Below are 15,683 nucleotides of genomic sequence, written 5' to 3'. Positions count from 1 at the left end.
AATTTTAACTTTTTATTAGAAACGTGTCAACTCATTGAGGTCTCATTTTGTGTTAATAAAAGAGGCGATTAATTTGTTTTTTTTTTTTGCTGGGGGGACGGGTCCTTGGAATTTAAACCAGGGACACTTTCCCATTACATCACATCCCCAGCCCCTTTTATTTTTATTTATATTATTTTTTTATTTTTATTTTTTTATTGTTGGTTGTTCAAAACATTACCTAGTTCTTGATATATCATATTTCACACTTTGATTCAAGTGGGATATGAACTCCCTTTTTTACCCCGTTTAAAGATTGCAGAATCACATCAGTTACACATCCATTGATTTACATATTGCCATATTTGTGTCTGTTGTATTCTGCTGCCTTTCCTATCATCTACTATCCCCCTCCCCCCCTTCTCTCTCTGCCCCCTCTACTGTAATTCATTTCTCCCCCTTATATATTTTTTCCGTTTCCCCTCACTTTCTCTTGTATGTAGGTTTGTATACCCCTGAGGGTCTCCTTCCATTTCCATGCAATTTCCCTTGTATCTCCCTTTCCCTCCCACCTCTCATCCCTGATTAATGTTAATCTTTTCTTCATGCTCTTTCTCCCTGCTCTGTTCTTAGTTGCTCTCATTATATCAAAGAAGACATTTGGTATTTGTTTTTAGGATTTGGCTAGCTTCACTAAGCATAATCTGCTCTAATGCCATCCATTTCCCTGCAAATTCCATGATTTTGTCATTTTTTAGTGCTGCGTACTACTCCATGGTGTATAAATGCCACATTTTTTTTATCCATTCATCTATTGAAGGGCATCTGTGTTGGTTCCACAGTCTAGCAATTGTGAATTGTGCTGCTATGAACATCGATGTGGCAGTATCTCTGTAGTATGCTCTTTTAAGGTCTTCAGGGAATAGACCGAAAAGGGCAATGGCTAGGTCAAATGGTGTCTCCATTCCCAGCTTTCCCAGGAATCTCAATACTGCTTAATTGGCAGCACCAGTTTGCAGTTTCACCAGCAATGTTCCAGAGTACACTTTTCCCCACATCCTCGCCAGCACTTATTGTTTTTTGACTTCATAATGGCTGCCAATCTTACTGGAGTGAGATGGTATCTTAGGGTGGTTTTGATTTGCATTTGTCTGACTGCTAAAGATGGTGAGCATTTTTTCATGTACTTGTTGATTGATTGTATGTCCTCCTCTGAGAAGTGTCTGTTCAGGTCCTTGGCCCATTTATTGATTGGGTTATTTGTTATATTATTGTCTAATTTTTTGAGTTCTTTATATACTCTGGATATTAGAGCCCTATCTGAAGTGTGAGGAGTAAAAATTTGTTCCCATGATGTAGTCTCCCTATTTACCTCTCTTATTGTTTCTCTTGCTGAGAAAAAACTTTTCAGTTTAAGTAAGTGCCATTTGTTGATTCTTGTTATTAACTCTTGTGCTATGGGTGTCCTATTAAGGAATTTGGAGCCCGACCCCACAATATGTAGATCGGAGCCAACTTTTTCTTTTATGAGACGCAGAGTCTCTGATTTGATATCTAATTCCTTGATCCACTTTGAATTAACTTTTGTGCATGGTGAGAGGAGGGGATTCAGTTTCATTTTGTTGCATATGGATTTCCAGTTTTCCGAACACCATTTGTCGAAGATGCTATCCTTCCTCCATTGCATGCTTTTAGCTCCTTTATCAAATATAAGATAGTTGTAGCTTTGTGGATTAGTCTCTGTGTCCTGTATTCTGTACCATTGTTCCACCCGCCTGTTTTGGTACCAGTACCATGCTGTTTGTGTTACAATTGCTGTGTAATATAGTTTGAAATCTGGTTTCGCTATACCTCCTGATTCACACTTCCTGCTTAGAATTGCTTTTGCTATTCTGGGTCTTTTATTTTTCCATATGAATTTCATGATTGCTTTATCTATTTCTACAAGCAATGCCTTTGGGATTTTGATTGGCATTGCATTAAATCTATAGAGAACTTTTGGTAATATCGCCATTTTGATGATGTTAGTTCTGCCTATCCATGAACAGGGTATATTTTTCCATCTTCTAAGATCTTCTTCTATTTCTCTCTTTAGGGTTCTGTAGTTTTCATTGTATAAGTCTTTCACCTCTTTTGTTAGGTTGATTCCCAAGTATTTTATTTTTTTTCAGGATATTGTGAATGGAGTGTTTTTCCTCATTTCCGATTCAGAAGTTTTGTCGCTGATATACAGAAATGATTTCGATTTCTGCATGTTGATTTTGTATCCTGCCACTTTGCTGAATTCATTTATTAGTTCTAGTAGTTTTTTTGTAGACCCTTTTGGGTCTCCTAGGTATAGAATCATGTCATCCGCAAACAGTGATAATTTAAGTTCTTCTTTTTTTATTTTTATGCCTTTAATTTCTTTTGTCTGTCTAATTGCTCTGGCCAGTGTTTCTAGAACTATATTGGATAGAAGTGGTGATAGAGGGCATCCCTGTCTTGTTCCTGATTTTAGAGGGAATGCCTTCAATTTTTCTCCATTCAGAATGAGGCTAGCCTGAGGCTTAGCATAGATAGCTTTTACAATGTCGAGGAGAGTTCCTGTTATCCCTAGTTTTTCTAATGTTTTGAACATAAAGGGATGCTGTACTTTGTCAACTGCTTTTTCTGCGTCTATTGAGATGATCATATGGTTCTTATCTTTAAGTCTATTGATGTGGTGAATAACATTTATTGATTTCCGTATAACGAACCATGCTTGTATCCCAGGGATGAATCCTACTTGATCATGGTGCACAATTTTCTTGATGTGCCTTTGATTCTGATTCACCCGAATTTTACTGAGGATTTTTGCATCTAGGTTCATCAGAGATATTGGTCTGTAGTTTTCTTTCTTTGAGGTGTCTTTGTCGGGTTTCGGAATCAGCGTGATGTTGGCCTCATAGAATGAATTTGGCAAAGCTCCCTCTTTTTCTATTTCCTGAAATAACTCGAAAAGTATTGGTATTAATTCTTCTTTAAAGGTTTTGTAAAACTCCGCTGTATACCCATCCGGTCCTGGGCTTTTCTTGGTTGGTAGTCTTTTGAATGCTTCTTCAATCTCATCCATTGGTATTGGTGTGTTCAAATTGTGTGTATCCTCCTGACTCAGTCTGGGCAAATCATAGGATTTAAGAAATTTATCGATGTCTTCACTCTCTGCTATTTTATTGTAATATAGGTTTTCAAAATAATTTCTAATTGTCTTCTGTATTTCTGTAGCATCTGTTGTGATCTTGCCTTTTTCATCCTGTATGTTAGTAATTTGAGTTCTCTCTCTTCTTCTCTTCGTTAGCATGGCTAAGGGTCTGTTGATCTTATTTATTTTTTTGTAGAACCAAATTTTAGTTTTGTCAATTTTTTCAATAGTTTCTTTTGTTTCAATTTCATTGATTTCCGCTCTGATTTTAATTATTTCTTGCCTTCTGCTACATTTGCTGTTGTTTTGCTCTTCCTTTTCTAGGGCTTTGAGATGAAGTGTGAGCTCATTTATTTGTTGGTTTTTCCTTTTTTTGAGGAGTGACCTCCAGGCGATGAATTTCCCTCTTAAAACTGCTCTCATTGTGTCCCATAGATTCCTATATGTTGTATCTGTATTTTCATTTAACTCTAAGAATTTTTTGATTTCCTCCTTTATGTCTTCTGTGACCCCTTGATCATTCAGTAACATATTGTTCATTTTCCATGTGATGTAGGATTTTTCCTTCCTTCTTTTATCATTGATTTCCAGTTTCATTCCATTCTGATCAGATAAAATACATGGTATTATCTCCACCCCTTTATATTTACTGAGTGTTGCCCTATGGCATAATATATGGTCTATTTTTGAGAAGGATCCATGTGCTGCTGAGAAAAAAGTATATCCACTTGATGATGGTTGATATATTCTATATATGTCAGTTAAGTCTAGGTCATTGATTGCGATATTGAGCTTTATAGTCTCTTTATTCAACTTTTGTTTGGAGGATTTGTCCAATGGTGAGAGAGGTGTGTTGAAGTCACCCATAATTATTATGTTGTGGTCTATTTGATTCTTGAACTTGAGGAGAATTTGTTTTATGAACGTTGCAGCACCATTATTTGGTGCATAAATATTGATAATTGTAATGTCTTGTTTGTGAATCGTTCCTTTTAACAGTATATAATGTCCTTCCTTATCCCTTTTGATTAACTTAGTCTTGAAGTTGATTTTATTCGATATGAGGATGGTTACCCCTGCTTGCTTTCGAGGACCGTGTGCGTGGTATATTTTTCCCACCCTTTCACCTTCAGCCTGTGTATGTCTTTTCCAATCAGATGTGTCTCCTGGAGGCAACATATTGTTGGGTTTGTTTTTGTAATCCATGTTACCAGCCTATGTCGCTTTATTGGTGAGGTTAAGCCATTAACGTTTAGAGTTACTATTGATATATGGTTTGTACTGCCAGCCATGTTTAATTATTTATCTTTTTTTTTTAATTTAGTTTGTTTCTCCATGATTAGCTTTCCCCGCTGTCCTCTGTTGTTACCGAGGCTCTTCCCACTGATAATTTTGGTTGTTGTTTTTCATTTCTTCCTTGTGTAGCGTTTTGCTGAAGACACTTTGCAATGCTGGTTTTCTGACTGCAAATTCTTTTAGCTTTTGTTTATCATGAAAGATTTTTATTTCGATATCGTACCTGAAGCTTAATTTTGCTGGATACAGAATTCTTGGTTGGCATCCATTGTCTTTCAGTGTTTGCAATATATTATTCCAGGATCTTCTCGCTTTCTGCGTCTGTGATGAGAAATCCGTTGTTAACCTTATTGGTTTACCCCTGAATGTAATCTGCCTCCTTTCTCTGTAGCTTTTTTTTTTTCTTTCTAAGTCTAATTTATTTCACTCAAAATCATGGTCTCCAGTTCCATCATTTTCTGAAAATGACATGATTTCATTATTCACTGCAGGTGAACAAGACTCTATATATCACATTTTTTTAACCCATTCTTCTGTTGACACACACTAGACTGATTCCATAGCATGGGTATTGTGAATTGTGCTGTGATAAGCATGGACATGCATGTATTTTTAAATATGATGACTTGAATTCTTTTAGATAAATACCAAAAATGGTATAGTTGGTTCACATAGCACTTCTATTTTTAGCTTTCTGAGGATAGTCCATATTTATTTCCATAGTGGCTTTACTAATTTATATTCCCACCAACAGTGTATCACTTCATTTACTGTTATTTGTATTCTTGGTGATTGCCATTTTAACTCGAGTGAGATGAAGTGAGATAAAATCAAAACGTAGTCTTGATTTGCATTTCCCTGATTGCTAAAGATGTTAAGCTTTATACACACACACACACACACACACACACACACACACACACACACACACACATATATATATATATATATATATATATATATATATATATATATATATATATATATATGTTTGTTGGCCATTTCTACTTCATTTGAGAAGTGTGTTGAGTTAGTTTGCCAATTGATTGATTGGGTTATCTGCTTTTTAATATTGACTTTTTTGAGTTCTTTATATATTCTGGATATGAATCTTCTGCCAGAACAGTAGTTGGCAAAGATTTTCTTCCATTGTGTATATTGTCTCTTGACCCTGTTAGTTATTTCCTTTTTTGCACATAAGTTTTTAAATTCAGTGCTGTACCATTTATTGATTCTTGCTCTGATTTCCTGAGCTATAGGGGTCTTATTCAGGAAGTCTACCTGTACCTATATGTTGAGGTGTTTTCCCTCCTTTTTCTTTTAACAGTTGCAAATTTCTAAGTAAGTCTTCCATCCATTCTGAGTTTTACAGAGGGTGAGAGATAAGGAGTGAGTTCCATTCGTCTATCAAAGGTTATCAAGTTTTCTCAGCATCATTTATTAAAGAGGCTGTCATTTTTTCCAGTGTATGTTTCTGGCACCTGAGTCAATAACTATGTGGGTTTGTCTCTGTGTCTTCTATTCTGTTCTATTGGACTATGCATCTGTTTTTATGCCCATACCATGCTGTTCTTGTTATTATGGCTCTGCGGTATAATTTGAAATTGAAGTATATGCCTCCAGCAATGCTCTTTTTGCTCAGGATGGCTTTGATAGTCTAGGTCTTTTGTTCTTTTATATGAATTTAGGATTGTTTTTTGTAGTTATGTGAAAAATATCGTGTGTATTTTGAAAAGGATTTCAATGAATCTATAGCTTGCTTTTGGAAATATGACCTTATAACAATTTTAATTTTGGCAGGGGGAGGATTTCAACATATACACTTTAGAGGATACAAACATTGAGTCAATACCAGTTATGGGATATAAGTGCTCTTAACACATTTGTTGGATCTGATTTATTAACTGTGTTTTGAGGATCTTTGCATCTGTGTTCAGGAGATATATTGTTGTGCAGTTTTTATATTATGCCTTTGCCTGGTCTTGGTATTAGGGGACTTCTGGCTTCATAAGAATGAGTTAGAAATTATTTCCTCTGCTTCTTTCTTCTGAAAGAGATGGTAGAGAATTAGTATAACTTTTTCCTTATATTTTTGGTAGAATTTATCAGTGAACCAATCTAGGTTATTTTATTTTGGAAGGTTATTAATATTGATTCAATTTCTTTAATAGGTCTATTTAAATAGTCTAATTCTTTTTATGTTAGTTTTGGCAGATTGTGCCTTTAAAGAAATGTGTCCATTTCATCTGGGTTATCAAATTTATGGGCATTTTTTTTTGGCATACATTTGTTCATAATATCCTTTTATTACCTTTTGAAATCCATGGGATCTGTGGAGACACCTTTTCAAATTTATAATATTAAGAGTTTGTGTTTTCTCTTTTTTTTCTTAGGAGGAGCTTACTGATTTTATAGGGTTTTGGTCTTGTGGGTTTTTTTGCTATGGATCTTTTGTTTTTAATTTCATTGGTTTTTGCTTTAATTTTCAATATTTCTTTTCTTCTATTTACTTCGAATTTAATATTCTCTTATTTTTCTCTTTTCCTAAGATGGAAACTTAGATCAAATGTGTTTAGTTGATTGATGATGCCATTCAGGTCAACTATACCCTTGCTGATTTTTCTTCCACAGATCTATCTGTTTTTGACAGAGCAGTGTTTTAGTTCCTGGCTTTAATAATGGATTCATCTAGTCTCTTTTAGTTATGTCAGTTTTTGCCAGATGCATTCAAATGTTCTATTGTGAGGTGCATTCACATTAAGGATTGTTATGTCTTGGCGTATTGATCTCCTTGTCATCATGTAATGTCCTTCTGTATTCCTAGTAGATATCCTTGCTTTTGAGTGAGCTCTCTCAGAAATTTATATAGCTGGTCTTGCTTTCTTTTGACCTATGTTATCATTGTACATCTTTCCTCATCTCTTTACTTTTATTTATTTATTTTTTATTGGTTGTTCAAAACCCTACAAAGCTCTTGACATATCATATTTCATACATTAGCATACATTAGCTTCAAGTGAGTTATGAACTCCCTTTTTTACCCCAAGTACAGATTGCAGAATCACATGGGTTACACATCCACATTTTTGCATAATACCATACTAGTAACTGTTGTATTCTGCTACCTTTCCTATCCTCTACTATCCCCCCTCCCGTCCCCTCCCATCTTCTCTCTCTACCCCTTCTACTGTAATTCATTTCTCACCTTGTTTATTTTCCCATTCCACTTACAACCTCTTATATGTAATTTAGTATAACAATGAGGGTCTCCCTCCGTTTCCATGCAATTCCCCTTTTCTCTTCCTTTCTCTACCACCTCATGTCTCTGTTTAATGTTAATCTTTTCTTCCTGCTATTCCTCCCTGCTTTATTCTTAGTTGCTCTCATTATATAAAAGAAGTCATTTAGTATTTGTTTTTTAGGGATTGGCTAGCTTCACTAAGCATAATCTGCTCTAGTGCCATCCATTTCCCTGCAAATTCCAAGATTTTGTCATTTTTTAGTGCTGCGTAATACTCCATGGTGTATAGATGCCACATTTTTTTAATCCATTCATCCATTGATGGGCATCTGGGTTGGTTCCACAGTCTAGCTATTGTAAATTGTGCTGCTATGAACATCGATGTGGCAGTATCCCTGTAATACGCTCTTTTAAGGTCTTCAGGGAATAGTCCGAGAAGGGCAATAGCTGGGTCAAATGGTGGTTCCATTCCCAGCTTTCCCAGGAATCTCCATACTGCTTTCCAAATTGGTCGCACCAATTTGCAGCCCCACCACCAATGTACAAGAGAACCCTTTTCCCCACATCCTCGCCAGCACTTGTTGTTGTTTGATTTCATAATGGCTGCCAATCTTACTGGAGTGAGATGGTATCTTAGGGTGGTTTTGATTTGCATTTCTCTGACTGCTAGAGATGATGAGCATTTTTTCATGTACTTGTTGATTGATTGTATGTCCTCCTCTGAGAAGTTTCTGTTCAGGTCCTTGGCCCATTTGTTGATTGGGTTATTTGTTATCTTATTGTCTAATTTTTTGAGTTCTTTGTATATTCTGGATATTAGGGCTCTATCTGACTTGTGAGGAGTAAATATTTGTTCCCATGATGTAGGCTCCCTATTTACTTTTCTTATTGTTTCTCTTGCTGTTAAAAAAACTTTTTAGTTTAAGTGAGTCCCATTTGTTGATTCTTGGTATTAACTCTTGTGCTATGGGTGTCCTATTTAGGAATTTGGAGCCCGACCCCACTATATGTAGATGGTAGCCAACTTTTTTTTCTATCAGACGCATATTCTCTGATTTGATATCAAGGTCTTTGATCCATTTTGAGTTAACTTTTGTGCATGGTGAGAGGAGGGGTTTCAGTTTCATTTTGTTGCATATGGATTTCCAGTTTTCCCAACACCATTTGTTGAAGATGCTATCCTTCCTCCATTGCATGTTTTTAGCCCCTTTATCAAATATAAGATAGTTGTGACTTTGTGGATTGGTCTCTGTGTCCTCTATTCTGTACCATTGGTCCACCCGCCTGTTTTGGTACCAGTACCGTGCTGTCTTTGTTACTATTGCTCTGTAATATAGTTTGAAATCCGGTATCGCTATACTGCCTGATTCGCACTTCCTGCTTAGAATTGCTTTTGCTATTCTGGGTCTTTTATTTTTCCATATGAATTTCATGATTGCTTTATCTATTTCTACAAGCAATGCCTTTGGGATTTTGATTGGCATTGCATTAAACCAATAGAGAACTTTTGGTAATATCGCCATTTTGATGATGTTAGTTCTGCCTATCCATGAACAGGGTATATTTTTCCATCTTCTAAGATCTTCTTCTACTTTTCTCTTTAGGGTTCTGTAGTTTTCATTGCATAAATCTTTCACCTCTTTTGTTAGGTTGATTCCCAAGTATTTTATTTTTTTTGAGGATATTGTGAATGGAGTGGTTTTCCTCATTTCCATTTCAGAAGTTTTGTTGCTGATATACAGGAATGCCTTTGATTTATGCGTGTTGATTTTATATCCTGCTACTTTGCTGAATTCATTTATTAGTTCTAGTAATTTTTTTGTAGACCCTTTTGTGTCTTCTAGGTATAAAATCATGTCATCCGCAAATAGTGATAATTTAAGTTCTTCTTTTCCAATTTTTGTGCCTTTAATTTCTTTCGTCTGTCTAATTGCTCTGGCCAGTGTTTCGAGAACTATCTTGAATAGAAGTGTTGATAGAGGGCATTCCTGTCTTGTTCCAGATTTTAGAGGGAATGCCTTCAAATTTTCTCCATTCAGAATGATGCTAGCCTGAGGCTTAGCATAGATAGCTTTTACAATGTCAAGGTAATTTCCTGTTATCCCTAGTTTTTCTAATGTTTTGAACATAAAGGGATGCTGTACTTTGTCGACTGCTTTTTCTGCGTCTATCGAGATGATCATATGATTCTTATCTTTAAGTCTATTGATGTGGTGAATAACATTTATTGATTTCTGTATAACGAACCATGCTTGCATCCCAGGGATGAATCCTACTTGATCATGGTGCACAATTTTTTTGATGTGCCTTTGTGTCCGATTCGCCAGAATTTTATTGAGGATTTTTGCATCTAGGTTCATCAGGGATATTGGTCTGTAGTTTTCTTTTTTTGAGGTGTCTTTGTCTGGTTTCAGAATCGACGTGATGTTGGCCTCATAGAATGAATTTGGAAGAGTTCCCTCTTTTTCTATTTCTTGAAATAACTTGAAAAGTATTGGTATTAATTCTTCTTTAAAAGTTTTGTAAAACTCCGCTGTATACCCATCCGGTCCGGTGCTTTTCTTGGTGGGTAGTCTTTTGATTGCTTCTTCAATTTCATCCATTGATATTGGTCTGTTCAAATTGTGGGCATCCTCCTGACTCAGTCTGGGAAAATCATATGTCTTAAGCAATTTATAGATGTCTTCACTATCTTCTATTTTATTGGAACATAGGTTTTGAAAATAATTTCTAATTGTCTTCTTTATTTCTGTAGCATTTGTTGTGATATTGCCTTTTTCATCCCGTATGTTAGTAATTTGAGTTCTCTCTCTTCTTCTCTTCGTTAGCATGGCTAAGGGTCTGTCAATATTGTTTATTTTTTTGAAGAACCAACTTTTAGTTTTGTCAATTTTTTCAATAGTTTCTTTTGTTTCAATTTCGTTGATTTCTGCTCTGATTTTAATTATTTCTTGCCTTCTGCTGCATTTGCTGTTGTTTTGTTCTTCCTTTTCTAGGGCTTTGAGATGAAGTGTGAGCTCATTTATTTGTTGGTTTTTCTTTTTTTTTGAGGAATGACCTCCATGCGATAAATTTCCCTCTTAAAACTGTTTTCATTGTGTCCCATAGATTCCAATAAGTTGTGTCTGTATTTTCATTTATCTCTAAGAATTTTTTGATTTCCTCCTTTATGTCTTCTGTGACCCCTTGATCATTCAGTAACATATTGTTTATTTTCCATGTGATATAGGATTTTCCCATCCTTCTTTTATTATTGATTTCCAGTTTCATTCCATTATGATCAGATAAAATTCATGGTATTATCTCCACCCCTTTGTATTTACTGAGGGTTGCCCTATAGCATAATATATGGTCTATTTTTGAGAAGGATCCATGTGCTGCTGAGAAACAATTAAATTCACTGGATGATGGTTGATATATTGTATATATGTCAGTTAAGTCTAGGTTATTGATTATGTTATTTAGATCTGTAGTTTTGTTATTGAAATTTTGTTTGGAGGATCTGTCCAATGGTGAGAGAGGTGTGTTGAAGTCACCCATAATTATTGTGTTGTGGTCTATTTGATTCTTGAACTTGAGGAGAATTTGTTTTATGAACGTCGCAGCACCATTATTTTGTGCATAAATATTGATAATTGTTATGTCTTCTTGGTGAATGGTTCCTTTTAACAGTATATAATGCCCTTCCTTATCCCTTTGGATTAACTTAGTCTTGAAGTCGATTTTGTTCGATATGAGGATGGCCACCCCTGCTTGTTTGCGAGGACCGTGTGCATGGTATATTTTTTCCCAACCTTTCTCCTTCAGCCTGTGTATGTCTTTTCCAGTCAGATGTGTCTCCTGGGGGCAGCATATTGTTGGATTTGTTTTTTAAATCCATGTTACCAGTCTATGTCGCTTTATTGGAGAGTTTGAAGATTGGGGGTTGGAAGATGAGTGTGGGCATATTTCCCGAGGGCATCCCTGAGGTGATGTAGGAGGGTTTTGGCACACCTGAGGAATGCTAGGTGGTTGAGGTTGAATGGTGGTGGGGGAACAAGGGGTCTCCCATAAAGAAGTTTAAAGAGGCTGATCATAAGAGGATCTGGGGGCAGTCTCTGGATCCATGAAGGGCCGAAGTGAAGAGCTTAATCAAATCCAAGGAATATCTCTAGATAATTTGGTTAAGGTTGCCTTTAAGGACATAATTGTCCTTTCAAACTTTCCTGAGGACTGCAGACGATAGGGAATGTGGAAATTTCATTTTATATTTAAACTTTAGCGAATTCTTGGGTAATAAACAAAGTAACTTGGGGGCCTATATGAGACTTGAAGGTAAATCAAAACATGGAATTATTTCTTGGGAAATTATGTTGCAATGGCAAAAGCCTTCTTATTATTGGCTGAAAAGCCTATGACCTATGCAGTAAAGGTGTCTACGGAGTCTAAGAGCTATTTGTTTTTGTTACAGGGGATGTGTGGGTGAAGTCAAGTTGCCAGTTGGTGGCAGGAAGGTCTCCCTAGCTTGGTGTGTCAGAAATGAGGGTGGTCTCACATTGGTATTGGGGTTATCCTTGAGACAAGTGGTTCAGGATTGAGGAACTTGTTGGAGATACTGTAAATCTGAAGATTACAGGTTTAGTGAATTATTAAGGAATCATTGGAGGGAGCTCATATCAGGGTAAGATAATAGGACTTTAGTTTCTTCAGGGAGAAAGTGGAGATTTGTGAACATAGAGGCTTGTGATAATTAAGGTTGGTGGTAAGAGAGAATAGCCTGCTTCTCTAGCCAGTCCCCTGTATTATTTCCTAAGGAAATGTATCCCTTGCCAGCCTGATGTCCTTCACCGTGCAACGCTGCCATCTTGTGGAATAGAGGAGCAGCTTCAAGCAAATTTTTTATGTAATTAGCATTAAGAATTCCTGCTTGAGGAAGAAAACCTCTTTCCCTGCAGATTAGGATATTAGAATGAATTATGTTATAAGTGAATTTGGCATCAGTAAAAATATTGACTGATTTGTTTTTGGCTCATGATACAACTTGAGTGAGAGCAGCAAGTTCAGCTTGTTAAGATGTGGTGCCTGAGGGGAGGGGAGGAGCCTCAATGAAATGGGTGAGGACAAAAGAAGAATCTGCTGTAATCTTTCCTTGAAGTATAGCATAGCCTGCAAGGTTTGGGGACTGTTAGCACAAAAGGACCAGGCTGGATACAAACTTCATGGATCAGCACAGCTTTTATGCAGGAACAGAGTGCTGCCTTCGATGAACCCACTTCTCAGAAGGTGGAAAATGAGCCACGCGCCCAACGGGGAATCAATGCTTATGTAGGTTACAGAAAGGTGACTTAATTAATGAGTACTCCGGAAACAGGTTTGGGAGAATTTGAAAATGTGTTTTTACTCTACAATGTTTTTACTTGGAGTAGAATGGAGGGTCTGTGGTCAGCATTCAGTGTTCAACTCTTTCCCTTCAGAGTCTCATTGTAGTGTTACTGGGAAAAGATTTATTTGTGGAAGTATCAATGCTCTGGCTTCCTTTATAGGGATTTTTCTGTCACTGGCATAGAATGCAGTGGGCAATGATCAATGCCATTAATATGCTGGTTTTTCCTTTACCCCCTCTTCCCATGCCACAGTATTTTGGAGTTTGTCATTTTCTATATCCAACAGGGACTCTGTCTGGGAGCTTTCAATTATGAACCAGCTGGAGAGTCAGGGATTGGCTGATCAGTTATATGTGAAAAGGGGTTCATTAAGAAATCAAGTGAGGGGTTGGGGTTTTGGCTCAGTGGTAAAGTGCTCTCCTTGCACAGGCCGGGCCTTGGGTTCAATCCCCAGCACCACATAAAAATAAATAAATGAAATAGAGGTATTATGTCCAACTACATCTATAAAATAAATATTAAAAAAATAATATATCAAATCAAGGGTTCAGAAGAAGAGTGTGGAATCACAGGGGCAGAGGGGATTTTGGTTGGGAGAAGAGTGGCAGGGATTAATAGGGAGTCTTGCTGCTACCTAGTTAGGGGATCCAGGAGTTGTGCATGCAGTCGTTGGACTCTGGTTGGGGGAATGTTGGGGGAATTGAGAGAAATAACCAGGAGCTGAGAAGTTCTGAAAGAGAGTGTGTGATAAGAATAGTAAAAAGTTGACATAATACAAATGTCAAAAAATGTTTTTTTCTGGCCTCAGAGATCAATCAGTAGGGCTACAGTCTCTAAAACCTTGAGGCCTAGGGCCAACCTTGATAAACTAATTCTAATTGTTTGGATGAGAATGTCCTGGGGCGGGGGATATTCCCTGATTTCTGCTAGAGAAGTCTCAAGGACTCCTTTGTCTTCTTTGCCTGAGTGGAGTGACAGGAAGAAAGGCTTATTAGGGATAGGTAAGTAAAGATTTAGTGATTCCAGAAGAGAATTCTGGAGAGTAGAAATGGTGGAAGAAAAGCAATGGGGAGATGGAAGAAGATCTAAAAGATTCCCTTTTGAGGCTTCATAAAAGAGTTTGACTATGAGAGGGAATTTGGGTATGCAGATGGGAAAATACTGAAAAAGTCCTAAGAGGGAAAGCCTATCTCTTTTAGTGGAAGGTAGGGGAAGGTTCTTTAAGGCCTGGAGTCATTCTGAGGGTATTGTATGGGAGTTGGGGGGTCAGTAGGATACCTAACTATTGCAGCTGAGGGGAGCAGAGCAGGGTCTTAGATTGAGAGACCTTGTACCCTAGGAGGGCAGTCATTAAGTAGGGTTTTGGTGATGTTTGGAGAATTTGGGGGATGGGCTACTGAGCAGGACATCATCTACATGTTGTATGAGATGGCTGGGAGATAAATTTAAGGTGGACAGGTGTTGTTGGAGAGCCTGGCCAATTTAGCGGGGGCTATCTCGTATGCCCTGTGAGAGAACAGCCCAGGTGAGCTGCTGAGACACATTAGTGCCTGGGTCAGTCCAGTTAAAGGCATAAGTGAGCATGAGGCAGGATGGAGGGGAATAGTGAACAAGGTAGCTTTCAGGTGGAGCACTGAGAAATGTGTGGTGGAGGCTGGGATATGAGATAAGGGTATAGGGACTGGATACTGCAGGATATGTGGGAACACTTGCCTCATTGATTTTTCTGACATTCTGTATTTGCCAGAATTTGCCATTGGGTTTCTTTACTCTGAATATGGGGGAGTTGTGAGGAAAGGTGGTTGGTATGAGGAGATGGACCTATAATAAATGGGAGATGATTGATGTGCTTTAAACTTCTGAGAGTCAGGGAGTTAATGGATATTGGGGAAGGGAACATAGTGGTATTTTTTAGTTGGATATGAAGAGGAGAGTGGTGTTTAACTATAGGTTGAGAAGTATCCTATATTGTGGGGTTGATTCCAATGGGCAAAGAACAATCAGACGCTTAGGGGACTCAGGGACTAGATCTAGGCCAGAATGTATTAAGAAGATGGTAGTAGAGTTTAAAGGGGGGATGATGATTGAGGCTTTTACTTTGTGGAGCAGATACTGTCCCAGTAGGGAGAAGGGCAATGTGGCATAAGTATAAAGAATGGATAATGAGAAGCATTGAATTGTGCAAAAAATGGGAGTGTCTTTAGTGGATATGTAGTGGTTCCTGAGAGTCCTATAATGAGGGTGTCTGCCAAAAAAGTGGGTCCAATCCATTGTGTCAAAAGTGAACGGCTTGCCCCTTTGTCAATCAGAAATGAAACCGCATGGCTGTTCACCCACCCTGTAACCTGGGGCTCCTCAAATGGACAACCTGAGGAGGTAGAGGTAGTGGAGCCCAGGCCTCCTCATTCTTGAAACTCAATGAATGGGACATGGGAAGAGGTAGCTGCACCAAGGGTAATGGTGTCCTTGCCTGGGGATAGCTCGCCTTCCAGTGTCCTCAATGCAAAAATTATAATTTTTTTAAACTAAGCAGTGTTTTTACAGGGCAATAGTGGAGCGTCTATTGCACTGCCACAGGAAAGGATATCTTGGGAGAGGATCAATGTTTTCCCTTTTTAGGGATTGTCCTATCATTGGGTGA

The sequence above is a fragment of the Callospermophilus lateralis genome, chromosome 14 (assembly GCF_048772815.1).
Source record: "Callospermophilus lateralis isolate mCalLat2 chromosome 14, mCalLat2.hap1, whole genome shotgun sequence".
Classification (NCBI taxonomy): Eukaryota; Metazoa; Chordata; class Mammalia; order Rodentia; family Sciuridae; genus Callospermophilus; species Callospermophilus lateralis.
This window is presented reverse-complemented; position numbering follows the sequence as displayed.